The 22,421-nt window shown below is 41.4% G+C and overlaps 24 non-coding genes across 24 annotated transcripts; 21 read left to right on the forward strand and 3 right to left on the reverse strand.

The window, feature by feature from the left end:
* The first annotated feature begins 316 nt into the window (after positions 1 to 316).
* Positions 317 to 389, forward strand: trnar-ucu (transfer RNA arginine (anticodon UCU)). Its single transcript has one exon. It is a non-coding gene; the product is annotated as a tRNA-Arg (tRNA).
* A 1,078-nt stretch (positions 390 to 1,467) lies between these two features.
* Positions 1,468 to 1,540, forward strand: trnar-ucu (transfer RNA arginine (anticodon UCU)). Its single transcript has one exon. It is a non-coding gene; the product is annotated as a tRNA-Arg (tRNA).
* Positions 1,541 to 2,279: 739 nt separating this feature from the next.
* trnar-ucu (transfer RNA arginine (anticodon UCU)) lies at positions 2,280 to 2,352 on the forward strand. Its single transcript has one exon. It is a non-coding gene; the product is annotated as a tRNA-Arg (tRNA).
* Positions 2,353 to 3,086: 734 nt separating this feature from the next.
* trnar-ucu (transfer RNA arginine (anticodon UCU)) lies at positions 3,087 to 3,159 on the forward strand. The gene has a single exon. It is a non-coding gene; the product is annotated as a tRNA-Arg (tRNA).
* Positions 3,160 to 3,898: 739 nt separating this feature from the next.
* Positions 3,899 to 3,971, forward strand: trnar-ucu (transfer RNA arginine (anticodon UCU)). Its single transcript has one exon. It is a non-coding gene; the product is annotated as a tRNA-Arg (tRNA).
* Positions 3,972 to 4,705: 734 nt separating this feature from the next.
* Positions 4,706 to 4,778, forward strand: trnar-ucu (transfer RNA arginine (anticodon UCU)). Its single transcript has one exon. It is a non-coding gene; the product is annotated as a tRNA-Arg (tRNA).
* A 739-nt stretch (positions 4,779 to 5,517) lies between these two features.
* Positions 5,518 to 5,590, forward strand: trnar-ucu (transfer RNA arginine (anticodon UCU)). Its single transcript has one exon. It is a non-coding gene; the product is annotated as a tRNA-Arg (tRNA).
* Positions 5,591 to 6,329: 739 nt separating this feature from the next.
* Positions 6,330 to 6,402, forward strand: trnar-ucu (transfer RNA arginine (anticodon UCU)). Its single transcript has one exon. It is a non-coding gene; the product is annotated as a tRNA-Arg (tRNA).
* A 906-nt stretch (positions 6,403 to 7,308) lies between these two features.
* On the forward strand, positions 7,309 to 7,381 carry trnar-ucu (transfer RNA arginine (anticodon UCU)). Its single transcript has one exon. It is a non-coding gene; the product is annotated as a tRNA-Arg (tRNA).
* A 1,281-nt stretch (positions 7,382 to 8,662) lies between these two features.
* On the forward strand, positions 8,663 to 8,735 carry trnar-ucu (transfer RNA arginine (anticodon UCU)). Its single transcript has one exon. It is a non-coding gene; the product is annotated as a tRNA-Arg (tRNA).
* Positions 8,736 to 9,469: 734 nt separating this feature from the next.
* Positions 9,470 to 9,542, forward strand: trnar-ucu (transfer RNA arginine (anticodon UCU)). The gene has a single exon. It is a non-coding gene; the product is annotated as a tRNA-Arg (tRNA).
* A 739-nt stretch (positions 9,543 to 10,281) lies between these two features.
* Positions 10,282 to 10,354, forward strand: trnar-ucu (transfer RNA arginine (anticodon UCU)). Its single transcript has one exon. It is a non-coding gene; the product is annotated as a tRNA-Arg (tRNA).
* A 739-nt stretch (positions 10,355 to 11,093) lies between these two features.
* trnar-ucu (transfer RNA arginine (anticodon UCU)) lies at positions 11,094 to 11,166 on the forward strand. The gene has a single exon. It is a non-coding gene; the product is annotated as a tRNA-Arg (tRNA).
* Positions 11,167 to 12,244: 1,078 nt separating this feature from the next.
* Positions 12,245 to 12,317, forward strand: trnar-ucu (transfer RNA arginine (anticodon UCU)). Its single transcript has one exon. It is a non-coding gene; the product is annotated as a tRNA-Arg (tRNA).
* Positions 12,318 to 13,022: 705 nt separating this feature from the next.
* On the forward strand, positions 13,023 to 13,095 carry trnar-ucu (transfer RNA arginine (anticodon UCU)). The gene has a single exon. It is a non-coding gene; the product is annotated as a tRNA-Arg (tRNA).
* A 916-nt stretch (positions 13,096 to 14,011) lies between these two features.
* Positions 14,012 to 14,084, forward strand: trnar-ucu (transfer RNA arginine (anticodon UCU)). Its single transcript has one exon. It is a non-coding gene; the product is annotated as a tRNA-Arg (tRNA).
* Positions 14,085 to 15,162: 1,078 nt separating this feature from the next.
* Positions 15,163 to 15,235, forward strand: trnar-ucu (transfer RNA arginine (anticodon UCU)). The gene has a single exon. It is a non-coding gene; the product is annotated as a tRNA-Arg (tRNA).
* A 705-nt stretch (positions 15,236 to 15,940) lies between these two features.
* trnar-ucu (transfer RNA arginine (anticodon UCU)) lies at positions 15,941 to 16,013 on the forward strand. Its single transcript has one exon. It is a non-coding gene; the product is annotated as a tRNA-Arg (tRNA).
* Positions 16,014 to 17,096: 1,083 nt separating this feature from the next.
* trnar-ucu (transfer RNA arginine (anticodon UCU)) lies at positions 17,097 to 17,169 on the forward strand. The gene has a single exon. It is a non-coding gene; the product is annotated as a tRNA-Arg (tRNA).
* A 705-nt stretch (positions 17,170 to 17,874) lies between these two features.
* On the forward strand, positions 17,875 to 17,947 carry trnar-ucu (transfer RNA arginine (anticodon UCU)). Its single transcript has one exon. It is a non-coding gene; the product is annotated as a tRNA-Arg (tRNA).
* A 916-nt stretch (positions 17,948 to 18,863) lies between these two features.
* trnar-ucu (transfer RNA arginine (anticodon UCU)) lies at positions 18,864 to 18,936 on the forward strand. Its single transcript has one exon. It is a non-coding gene; the product is annotated as a tRNA-Arg (tRNA).
* A 1,463-nt stretch (positions 18,937 to 20,399) lies between these two features.
* trnay-gua (transfer RNA tyrosine (anticodon GUA)) lies at positions 20,400 to 20,486 on the reverse strand. Its single transcript is given in 2 exon segments — positions 20,400 to 20,435; positions 20,450 to 20,486. It is a non-coding gene; the product is annotated as a tRNA-Tyr (tRNA).
* Positions 20,487 to 21,077: 591 nt separating this feature from the next.
* On the reverse strand, positions 21,078 to 21,164 carry trnay-gua (transfer RNA tyrosine (anticodon GUA)). The gene is given in 2 exon segments: positions 21,078 to 21,113; positions 21,128 to 21,164. It is a non-coding gene; the product is annotated as a tRNA-Tyr (tRNA).
* Positions 21,165 to 21,754: 590 nt separating this feature from the next.
* On the reverse strand, positions 21,755 to 21,841 carry trnay-gua (transfer RNA tyrosine (anticodon GUA)). The gene is given in 2 exon segments: positions 21,755 to 21,790; positions 21,805 to 21,841. It is a non-coding gene; the product is annotated as a tRNA-Tyr (tRNA).
* Positions 21,842 to 22,421: the final 580 nt, after the last annotated feature.

Genomic DNA, 22,421 nt, shown 5'->3' on the forward strand with positions numbered 1-22,421 from the left:
AGTTCAAGTATTGTTTTGGGGTACCTGAAAGTGGAGGGATGAAGTGGAAGTGTGCAGGGCAGTTAACCAAGTGATTTATGGATCGAAACCATCCTCTGCTATTCAGTTTGCTTTAGCAATGAAGTGGAAACAGAAATATTAAACCTTAATTTCATGGGCATGTCTCAGTGCCCTCCGTGATTATTTTTTGACTGCTTCTGTCAGTTTGTACAGGTCATGCTGATTACAGAAGCGAAGCGGAAGCGTGATGTCTACTTTAGCCACGTGTACGATCGGTCGAAACCACTCTCTGCTATCCACTTCATTTTCAGCAAGTGCCCCAGTGGCCTAATGGATAAGGCACTGGCCTTCTAAGCCAGGGATTGTGGGTTCGAGTCCCATCTGGGGTGGATGAATCCAAATTCCTGTGTAGGAAGAGAGATCAGCACGTGACACAGAGTTTGATGGATTGAAGCTTTCTGATTCAATTTTTAGAAATGAAGATTTAACTGGGATAAAAAAGGAGAATTTCATGGGCATGTTGCCCTCCGAAATGCAATTTTTTTTACAACTGCTTCTATCAATGAATGCAAATTCCTGTGGAGGAAGAGAGATCAGCACGTGACACAGAGTTTGATGGATTGAAGCTTTCCGATTCAATTTTTAGAAATGAAGATTTAACTGGGATAAAAAAGGAGAATTTCATGGGCATGTTGCCCTCCGAAATGCAATTTTTTTTACAACTGCTTCTATCAATGAATGCAAATTCCTGTGGAGGAAGAGAGATCAGCACGTGACACAGAGTTTGATGGATTGAAGCTTTCCGATTCAATTTTTAGAAATGAAGATTTAACTGGGATAAAAAAGGAGAATTTCATGGGCATGTTGCCCTCCGAAATGCAATTTTTTTTACAACTGCTTCTATCAATGAATGCAAATTCCTGTGGAGGAAGAGAGATCAGCACGTGACACAGAGTTTGATGGATTGAAGCTTTCCGATTCAATTTTTAGAAATGAAGATTTAACTGGGATAAAAAAGGAGAATTTCATGGGCATGTTGCCCTCCGAAATGCAATTTTTTTTACAACTGCTTCTATCACTTCATATAGGTCATGCTGATCACACATTTCCACAGTGACTTTAGACACTGACTGCCTAATCCATTTATTGTGAGTTCAAGTATTGTTTTGGGGTACCTGAAAGTGGAGGGATGAAGTGGAAGTGTGCAGGGCAGTTAACCAAGTGATTTATGGATCGAAACCATCCTCTGCTATTCAGTTTGCTTTAGCAATGAAGTGGAAACAGAAATATTAAACCTTAATTTCATGGGCATGTCTCAGTGCCCTCCGTGATTATTTTTTGACTGCTTCTGTCAGTTTGTACAGGTCATGCTGATTACAGAAGCGAAGCGGAAGCGTGATGTCTACTTTAGCCACGTGTACGATCGGTCGAAAACACTCTCTGCTATCCACTTCATTTTCAGCAAGTGCCCCAGTGGCCTAATGGATAAGGCACTGGCCTTCTAAGCCAGGGATTGTGGGTTCGAGTCCCATCTGGGGTGGATGAATGCAAATTCCTGTGTAGGAAGAGAGATCAGCACGTGACACAGAGTTTGATGGATTGAAGCTTTCTGATTCAATTTTTAGAAATGAAGATTTAACTGGGATAAAAAAGGAGAATTTCATGGGCATGTCTCTGTGCCATCCGAAATGCAATTTTTTTTACAACTGCTTCTATCAATGAATGCAAATTCCTGTGGAGGAAGAGAGATCAGCACGTGACACAGAGTTTGATGGATTGAAGCTTTCCGATTCAATTTTTAGAAATGAAGATTTAACTGGGATAAAAAAGGAGAATTTCATGGGCATGTTGCCCTCCGAAATGCATTTTTTTTTACAACTGCTTCTATCACTTCATATAGGTCATGCTGATCACACATTTCCACAGTGACTTTAGACACTGACTGCCTAATCCATTTATTGTGAGTTCAAGTATTGTTTTGGGGTACCTGAAAGTGGAGGGATGAAGTGGAAGTGTGCAGGGCAGTTAACCAAGTGATTTATGGATCGAAACCATCCTCTGCTATTCAGTTTGCTTTAGCAATGAAGTGGAAACAGAAATATTAAACCTTAATTTCATGGGCATGTCTCAGTGCCCTCCGTGATTATTTTTTGACTGCTTCTGTCAGTTTGTACAGGTCATGCTGATTACAGAAGCGAAGCGGAAGCGTGATGTCTACTTTAGCCACGTGTACGATCGGTCGAAACCACTCTCTGCTATCCACTTCATTTTCAGCAAGTGCCCCTGTGGCCTAATGGATAAGGCACTGGCCTTCTAAGCCAGGGATTGTGGGTTTGAGTCCCATCTGGGGTGGATGAATGCAAATTCCTGTGGAGGAAGAGAGATCAGCACGTGACACAGAGTTTGATGGATTGAAGCTTTCTGATTCAATTTTTAGAAATGAAGATTTAACTGGGATAAAAAAGGAGAATTTCATGGGCATGTTGCCCTCCGAAATGCAATTTTTTTTACAACTGCTTCTATCAATGAATGCAAATTCCTGTGGAGGAAGAGAGATCAGCACGTGACACAGAGTTTGATGGATTGAAGCTTTCCGATTCAATTTTTAGAAATGAAGATTTAACTGGGATAAAAAAGGAGAATTTCATGGGCATGTTGCCCTCCGAAATGCAATTTTTTTTACAACTGCTTCTATCACTTCATATAGGTCATGCTGATCACACATTTCCACAGTGACTTTAGACACTGACTGCCTAATCCATTTATTGTGAGTTCAAGTATTGTTTTGGGGTACCTGAAAGTGGAGGGATGAAGTGGAAGTGTGCAGGGCAGTTAACCAAGTGATTTATGGATCGAAACCATCCTCTGCTATTCAGTTTGCTTTAGCAATGAAGTGGAAACAGAAATATTAAACCTTAATTTCATGGGCATGTCTCAGTGCCCTCCGTGATTATTTTTTGACTGCTTCTGTCAGTTTGTACAGGTCATGCTGATTACAGAAGCGAAGCTGAAGCGTGATGTCTACTTTAGCCACGTGTACGATCGGTCGAAACCACTCTCTGCTATCCACTTCATTTTCAGCAAGTGCCCCAGTGGCCTAATGGATAAGGCACTGGCCTTCTAAGCCAGGGATTGTGGGATAGAGTCCCATCTGGGGTGGATGAATGCAAATTCCTGTGTAGGAAGAGAGATCAGCACGTGACACAGAGTTTGATGGATTGAAGCTTTCTGATTCAATTTTTAGAAATGAAGATTTAACTGGGATAAAAAAGGAGAATTTCATGGGCATGTCTCTGTGCCATCCGAAATGCAATTTTTTTTACAACTGCTTCTATCAATGAATGCAAATTCCTGTGGAGGAAGAGAGATCAGCACGTGACACAGAGTTTCATGGATTGAAGCTTTCCGATTCAATTTTTAGAAATGAAGATTTAACTGGGATAAAAAAGGAGAATTTCATGGGCATGTTGCCCTCCGAAATGCATTTTTTTTTACAACTGCTTCTATCACTTCATATAGGTCATGCTGATCACACATTTCCACAGTGACTTTAGACACTGACTGCCTAATCCATTTATTGTGAGTTCAAGTATTGTTTTGGGGTACCTGAAAGTGGAGGGATGAAGTGGAAGTGTGCAGGGCAGTTAACCAAGTGATTTATGGATCGAAACCATCCTCTGCTATTCAGTTTGCTTTAGCAATGAAGTGGAAACAGAAATATTAAACCTTAATTTCATGGGCATGTCTCAGTGCCCTCCGTGATTATTTTTTGACTGCTTCTGTCAGTTTGTACAGGTCATGCTGATTACAGAAGCGAAGCGGAAGCGTGATGTCTACTTTAGCCACGTGTACGATCGGTCGAAACCACTCTCTGCTATCCACTTCATTTTCAGCAAGTGCCCCTGTGGCCTAATGGATAAGGCACTGGCCTTCTAAGCCAGGGATTGTGGGTTTGAGTCCCATCTGGGGTGGATGAATGCAAATTCCTGTGGAGGAAGAGAGATCAGCACGTGACACAGAGTTTGATGGATTGAAGCTTTCTGATTCAATTTTTAGAAATGAAGATTTAACTGGGATAAAAAAGGAGAATTTCATGGGCATGTTGCCCTCCGAAATGCAATTTTTTTTACAACTGCTTCTATCAATGAATGCAAATTCCTGTGGAGGAAGAGAGATCAGCACGTGACACAGAGTTTGATGGATTGAAGCTTTCCGATTCAATTTTTAGAAATGAAGATTTAACTGGGATAAAAAAGGAGAATTTCATGGGCATGTTGCCCTCCGAAATGCAATTTTTTTTACAACTGCTTCTATCACTTCATATAGGTCATGCTGATCACACATTTCCACAGTGACTTTAGACACTGACTGCCTAATCCATTTATTGTGAGTTCAAGTATTGTTTTGGGGTACCTGAAAGTGGAGGGATGAAGTGGAAGTGTGCAGGGCAGTTAACCAAGTGATTTATGGATCGAAACCATCCTCTGCTATTCAGTTTGCTTTAGCAATGAAGTGGAAACAGAAATATTAAACCTTAATTTCATGGGCATGTCTCAGTGCCCTCCGTGATTATTTTTTGACTGCTTCTGTCAGTTTGTACAGGTCATGCTGATTACAGAAGCGAAGCGGAAGCGTGATGTCTACTTTAGCCACGTGTACGATCGGTCGAAACCACTCTCTGCTATCCACTTCATTTTCAGCAAGTGCCCCAGTGGCCTAATGGATAAGGCACTGGCCTTCTAAGCCAGGGATTGTGGGTTCGAGTCCAATCTGGGGTGGATGAATGCAAATTCCTGTGTAGGAAGAGAGATCAGCACGTGACACAGAGTTTGATGGATTGAAGCTTTCTGATTCAATTTTTAGAAATGAAGATTTAACTGGGATAAAAAAGGAGAATTTCATGGGCATGTCTCTGTGCCATCCGAAATGCAATTTTTTTTACAACTGCTTCTATCAATGAATGCAAATTCCTGTGGAGGAAGAGAGATCAGCACGTGACACAGAGTTTGATGGATTGAAGCTTTCCGATTCAATTTTTAGAAATGAAGATTTAACTGGGATAAAAAAGGAGAATTTCATGGGCATGTTGCCCTCCGAAATGCAATTTTTTTTACAACTGCTTCTATCACTTCATATAGGTCATGCTGATCACACATTTCCACAGTGACTTTAGACACTGACTGCCTAATCCATTTATTGTGAGTTCAAGTATTGTTTTGGGGTACCTGAAAGTGGAGGGATGAAGTGGAAGTGTGCAGGGCAGTTAACCAAGTGATTTATGGATCGAAACCATCCTCTGCTATTCAGTTTGCTTTAGCAATGAAGTGGAAACAGAAATATTAAACCTTAATTTCATGGGCATGTCTCAGTGCCCTCCGTGATTATTTTTTGACTGCTTCTGTCAGTTTGTACAGGTCATGCTGATTACAGAAGCGAAGCGGAAGCGTGATGTCTACTTTAGCCACGTGTACGATCGGTCGAAACCACTCTCTGCTATCCACTTCATTTTCAGCAAGTGCCCCTGTGGCCTAATGGATAAGGCACTGGCCTTCTAAGCCAGGGATTGTGGGTTTGAGTCCCATCTGGGGTGGATGAATGCAAATTCCTGTGGAGGAAGAGAGATCAGCACGTGACAGAGAGTTTGATGGATTGAAGCTTTCTGATTCAATTTTTAGAAATGAAGATTTAACTGGGATAAAAAAGGAGAATTTCATGGGCATGTCTCTGTGCCATCCGAAATGCAATTTTTTTTACAACTGCTTCTATCAATGAATGCAAATTCCTGTGGAGGAAGAGAGAGCAGCACGTGACACAGAGTTTGATGGATTGAAGCTTTCCGATTCAATTTTTAGAAATGAAGATTTAACTGGGATAAAAAAGGAGAATTTCATGGGCATGTTGCCCTCCGAAATGCAATTTTTTTTACAACTGCTTCTATCACTTCATATAGGTCATGCTGATCACACATTTCCACAGTGACTTTAGACACTGACTGCCTAATCCATTTATTGTGAGTTCAAGTATTGTTTTGGGGTACCTGAAAGTGGAGGGATGAAGTGGAAGTGTGCAGGGCAGTTAACCAAGTGATTTATGGATCGAAACCATCCTCTGCTATTCAGTTTGCTTTAGCAATGAAGTGGAAACAGAAATATTAAACCTTAATTTCATGGGCATGTCTCAGTGCCCTCCGTGATTATTTTTTGACTGCTTCTGTCAGTTTGTACAGGTCATGCTGATTACAGAAGCGAAGCGGAAGCGTGATGTCTACTTTAGCCACGTGTACGATCGGTCGAAACCACTCTCTGCTATCCACTTCATTTTCAGCAAGTACCCCAGTGGCCTAATGGATAAGGCACTGGCCTTCTAAGCCAGGGATTGTGGGTTCGAGTCCCATCTGGGGTGGATGAATGCAAATTCCTGTGTAGGAAGAGAGATCAGCACGTGACACAGAGTTTGATGGATTGAAACTTTCTTATTCAAATTTTAGAAATGAAGATTTAACTGGGATAAAAAAGGAGAATTTCATGGGCATGTTGCCCTCCGAAATGCAATTTTTTTTACAACTGCTTCTATCAATGAATGCAAATTCCTGTGGAGGAAGAGAGATCAGCACGTGACACAGAGTTTGATGGATTGAAGCTTTCCGATTCAATTTTTAGAAATGAAGATTTAACTGGGATAAAAAAGGAGAATTTCATGGGCATGTTGCCCTCCGAAATGCAATTTTTTTTACAACTGCTTCTATCAATGAATGCAAATTCCTGTGGAGGAAGAGAGATCAGCACGTGACACAGAGTTTGATGGATTGAAGCTTTCCGATTCAATTTTTAGAAATGAAGATTTAACTGGGATAAAAAAGGAGAATTTCATGGGCATGTTGCCCTCCGAAATGCAATTTTTTTTACAACTGCTTCTATCACTTCATATAGGTCATGCTGATCACACATTTCCACAGTGACTTTAGACACTGACTGCCTAATCCATTTATTGTGAGTTCAAGTATTGTTTTGGGGTACCTGAAAGTGGAGGGATGAAGTGGAAGTGTGCAGGGCAGTTAACCAAGTGATTTATGGATCGAAACCATCCTCTGCTATTCAGTTTGCTTTAGCAATGAAGTGGAAACAGAAATATTAAACCTTAATTTCATGGGCATGTCTCAGTGCCCTCCGTGATTATTTTTTGACTGCTTCTGTCAGTTTGTACAGGTCATGCTGATTACAGAAGCGAAGCGGAAGCGTGATGTCTACTTTAGCCACGTGTACGATCGGTCGAAAACACTCTCTGCTATCCACTTCATTTTCAGCAAGTGCCCCAGTGGCCTAATGGATAAGGCACTGGCCTTCTAAGCCAGGGATTGTGGGTTCGAGTCCCATCTGGGGTGGATGAATGCAAATTCCTGTGTAGGAAGAGAGATCAGCACGTGACACAGAGTTTGATGGATTGAAGCTTTCTGATTCAATTTTTAGAAATGAAGATTTAACTGGGATAAAAAAGGAGAATTTCATGGGCATGTCTCTGTGCCATCCGAAATGCATTTTTTTTTACAACTGCTTCTATCAATGAATGCAAATTCCTGTGGAGGAAGAGAGATCAGCACGTGACACAGAGTTTGATGGATTGAAGCTTTCCGATTCAATTTTTAGAAATGAAGATTTAACTGGGATAAAAAAGGAGAATTTCATGGGCATGTTGCCCTCCGAAATGCAATTTTTTTTACAACTGCTTCTATCAGTTCATATAGGTCATGCTGATCACACATTTCCACAGTGACTTTAGACACTGACCGCCTAATCCATTTATTGTGAGTTCAAGTATTGTTTTGGGGTACCTGAAAGTGGAGGGATGAAGTGGAAGTGTGCAGGGCAGTTAACCAAGTGATTTATGGATCGAAACCATCCTCTGCTATTCAGTTTGCTTTAGCAATGAAGTGGAAACAGAAATATTAAACCTTAATTTCATGGGCATGTCTCAGTGCCCTCCGTGATTATTTTTTGACTGCTTCTGTCAGTTTGTACAGGTCATGCTGATTACAGAAGCGAAGCGGAAGCGTGATGTCTACTTTAGCCACGTGTACGATCGGTCGAAACCACTGCTTCTATCAATGAATGCAAATTCCTGTGGAGGAAGAGAGATCAGCACGTGACACAGAGTTTGATGGATTGAAGCTTTCCGATTCAATTTTTAGAAATGAAGATTTAACTGGGATAAAAAAGGAGAATTTCATGGGCATGTTGCCCTCCGAAATGCAATTTTTTTTACAACTGCTTCTATCACTTCATATAGGTCATGCTGATCACACATTTCCACAGTGACTTTAGACACTGACCGCCTAATCCATTTATTGTGAGTTCAAGTATTGTTTTGGGGTACCTGAAAGTGGAGGGATGAAGTGGAAGTGTGCAGGGCAGTTAACCAAGTGATTTATGGATCGAAACCATCCTCTGCTATTCAGTTTGCTTTAGCAATGAAGTGGAAACAGAAATATTAAACCTTAATTTCATGGGCATGTCTCAGTGCCCTCCGTGATTATTTTTTGACTGCTTCTGTCAGTTTGTACAGGTCATGCTGATTACAGAAGCGAAGCGGAAGCGTGATGTCTACTTTAGCCACGTGTACGATCGGTCGAAACCACTCTCTGCTATCCACTTCATTTTCAGCAAGTGCCCCAGTGGCCTAATGGATAAGGCACTGGCCTTCTAAGCCAGGGATTGTGGGTTCGAGTCCCATCTGGGGTGGATGAATCCAAATTCCTGTGTAGGAAGAGAGATCAGCACGTGACACAGAGTTTGATGGATTGAAGCTTTCTGATTCAATTTTTAGAAATGAAGATTTAACTGGGATAAAAAAGGAGAATTTCATGGGCATGTTGCCCTCCGAAATGCAATTTTTTTTACAACTGCTTCTATCAATGAATGCAAATTCCTGTGGAGGAAGAGAGATCAGCACGTGACACAGAGTTTGATGGATTGAAGCTTTCCGATTCAATTTTTAGAAATGAAGATTTAACTGGGATAAAAAAGGAGAATTTCATGGGCATGTTGCCCTCCGAAATGCAATTTTTTTTACAACTGCTTCTATCACTTCATATAGGTAATGCTGATCACACATTTCCACAGTGACTTTAGACACTGACTGCCTAATCCATTTATTGTGAGTTCAAGTATTGTTTTGGGGTACCTGAAAGTGGAGGGATGAAGTGGAAGTGTGCAGGGCAGTTAACCAAGTGATTTATGGATCGAAACCATCCTCTGCTATTCAGTTTGCTTTAGCAATGAAGTGGAAACAGAAATATTAAACCTTAATTTCATGGGCATGTCTCAGTGCCCTCCGTGATTATTTTTTGACTGCTTCTGTCAGTTTGTACAGGTCATGCTGATTACAGAAGCGAAGCGGAAGCGTGATGTCTACTTTAGCCACGTGTACGATCGGTCGAAACCACTCTCTGCCATCCACTTCATTTTCAGCAATTGCCCCAGTGGCCTAATGGATAAGGCACTGGCCTTCTAAGCCAGGGATTGTGGGTTCGAGTCCCATCTGGGGTGGATGAATGCAAATTCCTGTGTAGGAAGAGAGATCAGCACGTGACACAGAGTTTGATGGATTGAAGCTTTCTGATTCAATTTTTAGAAATGAAGATTTAACTGGGATAAAAAAGGAGAATTTCATGGGCATGTCTCTGTGCCATCCGAAATGCAATTTTTTTTACAACTGCTTCTATCAATGAATGCAAATTCCTGTGGAGGAAGAGAGATCAGCACGTGACACAGAGTTTGATGGATTGAAGCTTTCCGATTCAATTTTTAGAAATGAAGATTTAACTGGGATAAAAAAGGAGAATTTCATGGGCATGTTGCCCTCCGAAATGCAATTTTTTTTACAACTGCTTCTATCAGTTCATATAGGTCATGCTGATCACACATTTCCACAGTGACTTTAGACACTGACCGCCTAATCCATTTATTGTGAGTTCAAGTATTGTTTTGGGGTACCTGAAAGTGGAGGGATGAAGTGGAAGTGTGCAGGGCAGTTAACCAAGTGATTTATGGATCGAAACCATCCTCTGCTATTCAGTTTGCTTTAGCAATGAAGTGGAAACAGAAATATTAAACCTTAATTTCATGGGCATGTCTCAGTGCCCTCCGTGATTATTTTTTGACTGCTTCTGTCAGTTTGTACAGGTCATGCTGATTACAGAAGCGAAGCGGAAGCGTGATGTCTACTTTAGCCACGTGTACGATCGGTCGAAACCACTCTCTGCTATCCACTTCATTTTCAACAAGTGCCCCAGTGGCCTAATGGATAAGGCACTGGCCTTCTAAGCCAGGGATTGTGGGTTCGAGTCCCATCTGGGGTGGATGAATGCAAATTCCTGTGTAGGAAGAGAGATCAGCACGTGACACAGAGTTTGATGGATTGAAGCTTTCTGATTCAATTTTTAGAAATGAAGATTTAACTGGGATAAAAAAGGAGAATTTCATGGGCATGTCTCTGTGCCATCCGAAATGCAATTTTTTTTACAACTGCTTCTATCAATGAATGCAAATTCCTGTGGAGGAAGAGAGATCAGCACGTGACACAGAGTTTGATGGATTGAAGCTTTCCGATTCAATTTTTAGAAATGAAGATTTAACTGGGATAAAAAAGGAGAATTTCATGGGCATGTTGCCCTCCGAAATGCAATTTTTTTTACAACTGCTTCTATCACTTCATATAGGTCATGCTGATCACACATTTCCACAGTGACTTTAGACACTGACTGCCTAATCCATTTATTGTGAGTTCAAGTATTGTTTTGGGGTACCTGAAAGTGGAGGGATGAAGTGGAAGTGTGCAGGGCAGTTAACCAAGTGATTTATGGATCGAAACCATCCTCTGCTATTCAGTTTGCTTTAGCAATGAAGTGGAAACAGAAATATTAAACCTTAATTTCATGGGCATGTCTCAGTGCCCTCCGTGATTATTTTTTGACTGCTTCTGTCAGTTTGTACAGGTCATGCTGATTACAGAAGCGAAGCGGAAGCGTGATGTCTACTTTAGCCACGTGTACGATCGGTCGAAACCACTCTCTGCTATCCACTTCATTTTCAGCAAGTGCCCCAGTGGCCTAATGGATAAGGCACTGGCCTTCTAAGCCAGGGATTATGGGTTCGAGTCCCATCTGGGGTGGATGAATCCAAATTCCTGTGTAGGAAGAGAGATCAGCACGTGACACAGAGTTTGATGGATTGAAGCTTTCTGATTCAATTTTTAGAAATGAAGATTTAACTGGGATAAAAAAGGAGAATTTCATGGGCATGTTGCCCTCCGAAATGCAATTTTTTTTACAACTGCTTCTATCAATGAATGCAAATTCCTGTGGAGGAAGAGAGATCAGCACGTGACACAGAGTTTGATGGATTGAAGCTTTCCGATTCAATTTTTAGAAATGAAGATTTAACTGGGATAAAAAAGGAGAATTTCATGGGCATGTTGCCCTCCGAAATGCAATTTTTTTTACAACTGCTTCTATCAATGAATGCAAATTCCTGTGGAGGAAGAGAGATCAGCACGTGACACAGAGTTTGATGGATTGAAGCTTTCCGATTCAGTTTTTAGAAATGAAGATATAACTGGGATAAAAAAGGAGAATTTCATGGGCATGCTGCCATCCGAAATGCATTTTTTTTTACAACTGCTTCTATCAATGAATGCAAATTCCTGTGGAGGAAGAGAGATCAGCACGTGACACAGAGTTTGATGGATTGAAGCTTTCCGATTCAATTTTTAGAAATGAAGATTTAACTGGGATAAAAAAGGAGAATTTCATGGGCATGTTGCCCTCCGAAATGCAATTTTTTTTACAACTGCTTCTATCAGTTCATATAGGTCATGCTGATCACACATTTCCACAGTGACTTTAGACACTGACCGCCTAATCCATTTATTGTGAGTTCAAGTATTGTTTTGGGGTACCTGAAAGTGGAGGGATGAAGTGGAAGTGTGCAGGGCAGTTAACCAAGTGATTTATGGATCGAAACCATCCTCTGCTATTCAGTTTGCTTTAGCAATGAAGTGGAAACAGAAATATTAAACCTTAATTTCATGGGCATGTCTCAGTGCCCTCCGTGATTATTTTTTGACTGCTTCTGTCAGTTTGTACAGGTCATGCTGATTACAGAAGCGAAGCGGAAGCGTGATGTCTACTTTAGCCACGTGTACGATCGGTCGAAACCACTCTCTGCTATCCACTTCATTTTCAACAAGTGCCCCAGTGGCCTAATGGATAAGGCACTGGCCTTCTAAGCCAGGGATTGTGGGTTCGAGTCCCATCTGGGGTGGATGAATGCAAATTCCTGTGTAGGAAGAGAGATCAGCACGTGACACAGAGTTTGATGGATTGAAGCTTTCTGATTCAATTTTTAGAAATGAAGATTTAACTGGGATAAAAAAGGAGAATTTCATGGGCATGTCTCTGTGCCATCCGAAATGCAATTTTTTTTACAACTGCTTCTATCAATGAATGCCAATTCCTGTGGAGGAAGAGAGATCAGCACGTGACACAGAGTTTGATGGATTGAAGCTTTCCGATTCAATTTTTAGAAATGAAGATTTAACTGGGATAAAAAAGGAGAATTTCATGGGCATGTTGCCCTCCGAAATGCAATTTTTTTTACAACTGCTTCTATCACTTCATATAGGTCATGCTGATCACACATTTCCACAGTGACTTTAGACACTGACCGCCTAATCCATTTATTGTGAGTTCAAGTATTGTTTTGGGGTACCTGAAAGTGGAGGGATGAAGTGGAAGTGTGCAGGGCAGTTAACCAAGTGATTTATGGATCGAAACCATCCTCTGCTATTCAGTTTGCTTTAGCAATGAAGTGGAAACATAAATATTAAACCTTAATTTCATGGGCATGTCTCAGTGCCCTCCGTGATTATTTTTTGACTGCAAGCGAAGCGGAAGCGTGATGTCTACTTTAGCCACGTGTACGATCGGTCGAAACCACTCTCTGCTATCCACTTCATTTTCAGCAAGTGCCCCAGTGGCCTAATGGATAAGGCACTGGCCTTCTACGCCAGGGATTGTGGGTTTGAGTCCCATCTGGGGTGGATGAATGCAAATTCCTGTGGAGGAAGAGAGATCAGCACGTGACAGAGAGTTTGATGGATTGAAGCTTTCTGATTCAATTTTTAGAAATGAAGATTTAACTGGGATAAAAAAGGAGAATTTCATGGGCATGTCTCTGTGCCATCCGAAATGCATTTTTTTTTACAACTGCTTCTATCAATGAATGCAAATTCCTGTGGAGGAAGAGAGATCAGCACGTGACACAGAGTTTGATGGATTGAAGCTTTCCGATTCAATTTTTAGAAATGAAGATTTAACTGGGATAAAAAAGGAGAATTTCATGTGCATGTCTCTGTGCCATCCGAAATGCAATTTTTTTTACAACTGCTTCTATCAATGAATGCAAATTCCTGTGGAGGAAGAGAGATCAGCACGTGACACAGAGTTTGATGGATTGAAGCTTTCCGATTCAATTTTTAGAAATGAAGATTTAACTGGGATAAAAAAGGAGAATTTCATGGGCATGTTGCCCTCCGAAATGCAATTTTTTTTACAACTGCTTCTATCACTTCATATAGGTCATGCTGATCACACATTTCCACAGTGACTTTAGACACTGACTGCCTAATCCATTTATTGTGAGTTCAAGTATTGTTTTGGGGTACCTGAAAGTGGAGGGATGAAGTGGAAGTGTGCAGGGCAGTTAACCAAGTGATTTATGGATCGAAACCATCCTCTGCTATTCAGTTTGCTTTAGCAATGAAGTGGAAACAGAAATATTAAACCTTAATTTCATGGGCATGTCTCAGTGCCCTCCGTGATTATTTTTTGACTGCTTCTGTCAGTTTGTACAGGTCATGCTGATTACAGAAGCGAAGCGGAAGCGTGATGTCTACTTTAGCCACGTGTACGATCGGTCGAAACCACTCTCTGCTATCCACTTCATTTTCAGTAAGTGCCCCAGTGGCCTAATGGATAAGGCACTGGCCTTCTAAGCCAGGGATTGTGGGTTCGAGTCCCATCTGGGGTGGATGAATCCAAATTCCTGTGTAGGAAGAGAGATCAGCACGTGACACAGAGTTTGATGGATTGAAGCTTTCTGATTCAATTTTTAGAAATGAAGATTTAACTGGGATAAAAAAGGAGAATTTCATGGGCATGTTGCCCTCCGAAATGCAATTTTTTTTACAACTGCTTCTATCAATGAATGCAAATTCCTGTGGAGGAAGAGAGATCAGCACGTGACACAGAGTTTGATGGATTGAAGCTTTCCGATTCAATTTTTAGAAATGAAGATTTAACTGGGATAAAAAAGGAGAATTTCATGGGCATGTTGCCCTCCGAAATGCAATTTTTTTTACAACTGCTTCTATCAATGAATGCAAATTCCTGTGGAGGAAGAGAGATCAGCACGTGACACAGAGTTTGATGGATTGAAGCTTTCCGATTCAGTTTTTAGAAATGAAGATATAACTGGGATAAAAAAGGAGAATTTCATGGGCATGCTGCCATCCGAAATGCATTTTTTTTTACAACTGCTTCTATCAATGAATGCAAATTCCTGTGGAGGAAGAGAGATCAGCACGTGACACAGAGTTTGATGGATTGAAGCTTTCCGATTCAATTTTTAGAAATGAAGATTTAACTGGGATAAAAAAGGAGAATTTCATGGGCATGTTGCCCTCCGAAATGCAATTTTTTTTACAACTGCTTCTATCAGTTCATATAGGTCATGCTGATCACACATTTCCACAGTGACTTTAGACACTGACCGCCTAATCCATTTATTGTGAGTTCAAGTATTGTTTTGGGGTACCTGAAAGTGGAGGGATGAAGTGGAAGTGTGCAGGGCAGTTAACCAAGTGATTTATGGATCGAAACCATCCTCTGCTATTCAGTTTGCTTTAGCAATGAAGTGGAAACAGAAATATTAAACCTTAATTTCATGGGCATGTCTCAGTGCCCTCCGTGATTATTTTTTGACTGCTTCTGTCAGTTTGTACAGGTCATGCTGATTACAGAAGCGAAGCGGAAGCGTGATGTCTACTTTAGCCACGTGTACGATCGGTCGAAACCACTCTCTGCTATCCACTTCATTTTCAACAAGTGCCCCAGTGGCCTAATGGATAAGGCACTGGCCTTCTAAGCCAGGGATTGTGGGTTCGAGTCCCATCTGGGGTGGATGAATGCAAATTCCTGTGTAGGAAGAGAGATCAGCACGTGACACAGAGTTTGATGGATTGAAGCTTTCTGATTCAATTTTTAGAAATGAAGATTTAACTGGGATAAAAAAGGAGAATTTCATGGGCATGTCTCTGTGCCATCCGAAATGCAATTTTTTTTACAACTGCTTCTATCAATGAATGCCAATTCCTGTGGAGGAAGAGAGATCAGCACGTGACACAGAGTTTGATGGATTGAAGCTTTCCGATTCAATTTTTAGAAATGAAGATTTAACTGGGATAAAAAAGGAGAATTTCATGGGCATGTTGCCCTCCGAAATGCAATTTTTTTTACAACTGCTTCTATCACTTCATATAGGTCATGCTGATCACACATTTCCACAGTGACTTTAGACACTGACCGCCTAATCCATTTATTGTGAGTTCAAGTATTGTTTTGGGGTACCTGAAAGTGGAGGGATGAAGTGGAAGTGTGCAGGGCAGTTAACCAAGTGATTTATGGATCGAAACCATCCTCTGCTATTCAGTTTGCTTTAGCAATGAAGTGGAAACATAAATATTAAACCTTAATTTCATGGGCATGTCTCAGTGCCCTCCGTGATTATTTTTTGACTGCAAGCGAAGCGGAAGCGTGATGTCTACTTTAGCCACGTGTACGATCGGTCGAAACCACTCTCTGCTATCCACTTCATTTTCAGCAAGTGCCCCAGTGGCCTAATGGATAAGGCACTGGCCTTCTACGCCAGGGATTGTGGGTTTGAGTCCCATCTGGGGTGGATGAATGCAAATTCCTGTGGAGGAAGAGAGATCAGCACGTGACAGAGAGTTTGATGGATTGAAGCTTTCTGATTCAATTTTTAGAAATGAAGATTTAACTGGGATAAAAAAGGAGAATTTCATGGGCATGTCTCTGTGCCATCCGAAATGCATTTTTTTTTACAACTGCTTCTATCAATGAATGCAAATTCCTGTGGAGGAAGAGAGATCAGCACGTGACACAGAGTTTGATGGATTGAAGCTTTCCGATTCAATTTTTAGAAATGAAGATTTAACTGGGATAAAAAAGGAGAATTTCATGGGCATGTTGCCCTCCGAAATGCAATTTTTTTTACAACTGCTTCTATCAATGAATGCAAATTCCTGTGGAGGAAGAGAGATCAGCACGTGACACAGAGTTTGATGGATTGAAGCTTTCCGATTCAGTTTTTAGAAATGAAGATATAACTGGGATAAAAAAGGAGAATTTCATGGGCATGCTGCCATCCGAAATGCATTTTTTTTTACAACTGCTTCTATCAATGAATGCAAATTCCTGTGGAGGAAGAGAGATCAGCACGTGACACAGAGTTTGATGGATTGAAGCTTTCCGATTCAATTTTTAGAAATGAAGATTTAACTGGGATAAAAAAGGAGAATTTCATGGGCATGTTGCCCTCCGAAATGCAATTTTTTTTACAACTGCTTCTATCAGTTCATATAGGTCATGCTGATCACACATTTCCACAGTGACTTTAGACACTGACCGCCTAATCCATTTATTGTGAGTTCAAGTATTGTTTTGGGGTACCTGAAAGTGGAGGGATGAAGTGGAAGTGTGCAGGGCAGTTAACCAAGTGATTTATGGATCGAAACCATCCTCTGCTATTCAGTTTGCTTTAGCAATGAAGTGGAAACAGAAATATTAAACCTTAATTTCATGGGCATGTCTCAGTGCCCTCCGTGATTATTTTTTGACTGCTTCTGTCAGTTTGTACAGGTCATGCTGATTACAGAAGCGAAGCGGAAGCGTGATGTCTACTTTAGCCACGTGTACGATCGGTCGAAACCACTCTCTGCTATCCACTTCATTTTCAACAAGTGCCCCAGTGGCCTAATGGATAAGGCACTGGCCTTCTAAGCCAGGGATTGTGGGTTCGAGTCCCATCTGGGGTGGATGAATGCAAATTCCTGTGTAGGAAGAGAGATCAGCACGTGACACAGAGTTTGATGGATTGAAGCTTTCTGATTCAATTTTTAGAAATGAAGATTTAACTGGGATAAAAAAGGAGAATTTCATGGGCATGTCTCTGTGCCATCCGAAATGCAATTTTTTTTACAACTGCTTCTATCAATGAATGCCAATTCCTGTGGAGGAAGAGAGATCAGCACGTGACACAGAGTTTGATGGATTGAAGCTTTCCGATTCAATTTTTAGAAATGAAGATTTAACTGGGATAAAAAAGGAGAATTTCATGGGCATGTTGCCCTCCGAAATGCAATTTTTTTTACAACTGCTTCTATCACTTCATATAGGTCATGCTGATCACACATTTCCACAGTGACTTTAGACACTGACCGCCTAATCCATTTATTGTGAGTTCAAGTATTGTTTTGGGGTACCTGAAAGTGGAGGGATGAAGTGGAAGTGTGCAGGGCAGTTAACCAAGTGATTTATGGATCGAAACCATCCTCTGCTATTCAGTTTGCTTTAGCAATGAAGTGGAAACATAAATATTAAACCTTAATTTCATGGGCATGTCTCAGTGCCCTCCGTGATTATTTTTTGACTGCAAGCGAAGCGGAAGCGTGATGTCTACTTTAGCCACGTGTACGATCGGTCGAAACCACTCTCTGCTATCCACTTCATTTTCAGCAAGTGCCCCAGTGGCCTAATGGATAAGGCACTGGCCTTCTACGCCAGGGATTGTGGGTTTGAGTCCCATCTGGGGTGGATGAATGCAAATTCCTGTGGAGGAAGAGAGATCAGCACGTGACAGAGAGTTTGATGGATTGAAGCTTTCTGATTCAATTTTTAGAAATGAAGATTTAACTGGGATAAAAAAGGAGAATTTCATGGGCATGTCTCTGTGCCATCCGAAATGCATTTTTTTTTACAACTGCTTCTATCAATGAATGCAAATTCCTGTGGAGGAAGAGAGATCAGCACGTGACACAGAGTTTGATGGATTGAAGCTTTCCGATTCAATTTTTAGAAATGAAGATTTAACTGGGATAAAAAAGGAGAATTTCATGTGCATGTCTCTGTGCCATCCGAAATGCAATTTTTTTTACAACTGCTTCTATCAATGAATGCAAATTCCTGTGGAGGAAGAGAGATCAGCACGTGACACAGAGTTTGATGGATTGAAGCTTTCCGATTCAATTTTTAGAAATGAAGATTTAACTGGGATAAAAAAGGAGAATTTCATGGGCATGTTGCCCTCCGAAATGCAATTTTTTTTACAACTGCTTCTATCACTTCATATAGGTCATGCTGATCACACATTTCCACAGTGACTTTAGACACTGACCGCCTAATCCATTTATTGTGAGTTCAAGTATTGTTTTGGGGTACCTGAAAGTGGAGGGATGAAGTGGAAGTGTGCAGGGCAGTTAACCAAGTGATTTATGGATCGAAACCATCCTCTGCTATTCAGTTTGCTTTAGCAATGAAGTGGAAACAGAAATATTAAACCTTAATTTCATGGGCATGTCTCAGTGCCCTCCGTGATTATTTTTTGACTGCTTCTGTCAGTTTGTACAGGTCATGCTGATTACAGAAGCGAAGCGGAAGCGTGATGTCTACTTTAGCCACGTGTACGATCGGTCGAAACCACTCTCTGCTATCCACTTCATTTTCAGCAAGTGCCCCAGTGGCCTAATGGATAAGGCACTGGCCTTCTACGCCAGGGATTGTGGGTTTGAGTCCCATCTGGGGTGGATGAATGCAAATTCCTGTGGAGGAAGAGAGATCAGCACGTGACAGAGAGTTTGATGGATTGAAGCTTTCTGATTCAATTTTTAGAAATGAAGATTTAACTGGGATAAAAAAGGAGAATTTCATGGGCATGTCTCTGTGCCATCCGAAATGCATTTTTTTTTACAACTGCTTCTATCAATGAATGCAAATTCCTGTGGAGGAAGAGAGATCAGCACGTGACACAGAGTTTGATGGATTGAAGCTTTCCGATTCAATTTTTAGAAATGAAGATTTAACTGGGATAAAAAAGGAGAATTTCATGGGCATGTCTCTGTGCCATCCGAAATGCAATTTTTTTTACAACTGCTTCTATCAATGAATGCAAATTCCTGTGGAGGAAGAGAGATCAGCACGTGACACAGAGTTTGATGGATTGAAGCTTTCCGATTCAATTTTTAGAAATGAAGATTTAACTGGGATAAAAAAGGAGAATTTCATGGGCATTTCATGGGCATGCTTCTGTCAGTTTGTACAGGTCATGCTGATTACAGAAGCGAAGCGGAAGCGTCGCTGTTTAGCCCCCTAGCTTGCAAAAAGTATTTTTCTGCAGAAAAGGTTATACTCTTCTGAGTCAGCGACCTAAGGACTGTTGCAATCTCGAGAACTCTCTGCTGCTCTACCAACATTCCTATCAAAGGTCAACAAGTGAAGATTTCTTCTCTCAGGGAAAGATATTTTTTTGTCGAGCACATTTCATGGTACACTACTGTCAAAAAGTTGGCATAAGCCACAAGGAAAAGTACAATCCTTCGAGACGGATTTGAACCAGCGACCTAAGGATTACAGCAAGTTCCCCTACAGTCCTCCGCTCTACCAACTGAGCTATCGAAGGATAAAGAATGTAGTCAAACGCCATCACCTAGATAGTCAGAGGTTTGGCAGAAGCATATGTTCCCTTTAAGAAATTAATCTGCTGAGTTTGTCGGTTTCTTGGAGCTGCTGACGATTGCCCCCAAGTCTTCTTACGTTCAACTAATGCTCTATTCCTCTGAGCTACATCCCCTTAGATTGCAAGTAGTTGCGTTTGGGATTAGAGAAAAAGTGAGCAGAGGAATAAAATCGCTGTTTAGCCACCTCACTGCAAAATGCATTTTTCTCTCTCCCTGTTGGTCTAGTGGTTAGGATTCATTTCTTTTACCACCGAGGCCTGGGTTTGATTCCCGCTCAGGGAATGACTTGCTTTTGGGGAAACACTAGGCATAAGTCAAAAACTTGGCACAACTGCATAAAAAGTTATACTCTTCTGAGTCAGCGACCTAAGGACTGTTGCAATCTCGAGAACTCTCTGCTGCTATACCAACATTCCTATCAAAGGTCAACAAGTTAACATTTCTTCTCTCAGGGAAAGATATTTTTTTGTCGAGCACATGTCATGGTACACTGCTGTCAAAAAGTTGGCGTAAGCCACAAGAAAAAAGTACAATCCTTCGAGCCGGATTTGAACCAGCGACCCAAGGATTACAGCAATTTCACCTACAGTCCTCCGCTCTACCAACTGAGCTATCGAAGGATAAAAAATGTAGTCAAATGCCATCACCTAGATGGTCAGAGGTTTGGCAGAAGCATATGTTCCCTTTTAGAAATTAATCTGCTGAGTTTGGTGGTTTCTTGGAGCTGCTGAGGATTGCCCAGAGGTCTTCGTACGTTCAACTAATGCTCTATTCCTCTGAGCTACATCCCCTTAGATTGCAAGCAGTTGCATTTGGGAATAGACAAAAAGTGAGCCGAGGAATAAAATCGCTGTTTAGCCCCCTAGCTTGCGAAATGTATTTTTCTCTCTCCCTGTTGGTCTAGTGGTTAGGATTCGGTTCTTTTACCACCGCTGCCTGGGTTTGATTCCCGCTCAGGGAATGACTTGCTTTTGGGGAAACACTAGGCATAAGTAAAAAACTTGGCACAACTGCAGAAAAAGTTATACTCTTCTGAGTCAGCGACCTAAGGACTGTTGCAATCTCGAGAACTCTCTGCTGCTATACCAACATTCCTATCAAAGGTCAACAAGTGAACATTTCTTCTCTCAGGGAAAGATATTTTTTTGTCGAGCACATTTCTTGGTACACTACTGTCAAAAAGTTGGCGTAAGCCACAAGAAAAAGTACAATCCTTCGAGCCGGATTTGAACCAGCGACCTAAGGATTACAGCAATTTCCCCTACAGTCCTCCGCTCTACCAACTGAGCTATCGAAGGATAAAGAATGTAGTCAAACGCCATCACCTAGATAGTCAGAGGTTTGGCAGAAGCATATGTTCCCTTTAAGAAATTAATCTGCTGAGTTTGACGGTTTCTTGGAGCTGCTGACGATTGCCCCCAGGTCTTCTTACGTTCAACTAATGCTCTATTCCTCTGAGCTACATCCCCTTAGATTGCAAGTAGTTGCGTTTGGGATTAGAGAAAAAGTGAGCAGAGGAATAAAATCGCTGTTTAGCCACCTCACTGCAAAATGCATTTTTCTCTCTCCCTGTTGGTCTAGTGGTTAGGATTCATTTCTTTTACCACCGAGGCCTGGGTTTGATTCCCGCTCAGGGAATGACTTGCTTTTGGGGAAACACTAGGCATAAGTCAAAAACTTGGCACAACTGCATAAAAAGTTATACTCTTCTGAGTCAGCGACCTAAGGACTGTTGCAATCTCGAGAACTCTCTGCTGCTCTACCAACATTCCTATCAAAGGTCAACAAGTGAAGATTTCTTCTCTCAGGGAAAGATATTTTTTTGTCAAGCACATGTCATGGTACACTGCTGTCAAAAAGTTGGCGTAAGCCACAAGAAAAAGTACAATCCTTCGAGCCGGATTTGAACCAGCGACCTAAGGATTACAGCAATTTCACCTACAGTCCTCCGCTCTACCAACTGAGCTATCAAAGGATAAAAAATCTAGTCAAACGCCATCACCTAGATGGTCAGAGGTTTGGCAGAAGCATATGTTCCCTTTTAGAAATTAATCTGCTGAGTTTGGTGGTTTCTTGGAGCTGCTGAGGATTGCCCCCAGGTCTTCGTACGTTCAACTAATGCTCTATTCCTCTGAGCTACATCCCCTTAGATTGCAAGCAGTTGCATTTGGGAATAGACAAAAAGTGAGCCGAGGAATAAAATCGCTGTTTAGCCCCCTAGCTTGCGAAATGTATTTTTCTCTCTCCCTGTTGGTCTAGTGGTTAGGATTCGGTTCTTTTACCACCGCTGCCTGGGTTTGATTCCCGCTCAGGGAATGACTTGCTTTTGGGGAAACACTAGGCATAAGTCAAAAACTTGCACAACTGCAGAAAAAGTTATACTCTTCTGAGTCAGCGACCTAAGGACTGTTGCAATCTCGAGAACTCTCTGCTGCTATACCAACATTCCTATCAAAGGTCAACAAGTGAACATTTCTTCTCTCAGGGAAAGATATTTTTTTGTCAAGCACATGTCATGGTACACTGCTGTCAAAAAGTTGGCGTAAGCCACAAGA

This window comes from Oncorhynchus mykiss, chromosome 21 (assembly GCF_057628025.1).
Source record: "Oncorhynchus mykiss isolate SJ-2025 chromosome 21, ASM5762802v1, whole genome shotgun sequence".
Classification (NCBI taxonomy): Eukaryota; Metazoa; Chordata; class Actinopteri; order Salmoniformes; family Salmonidae; genus Oncorhynchus; species Oncorhynchus mykiss.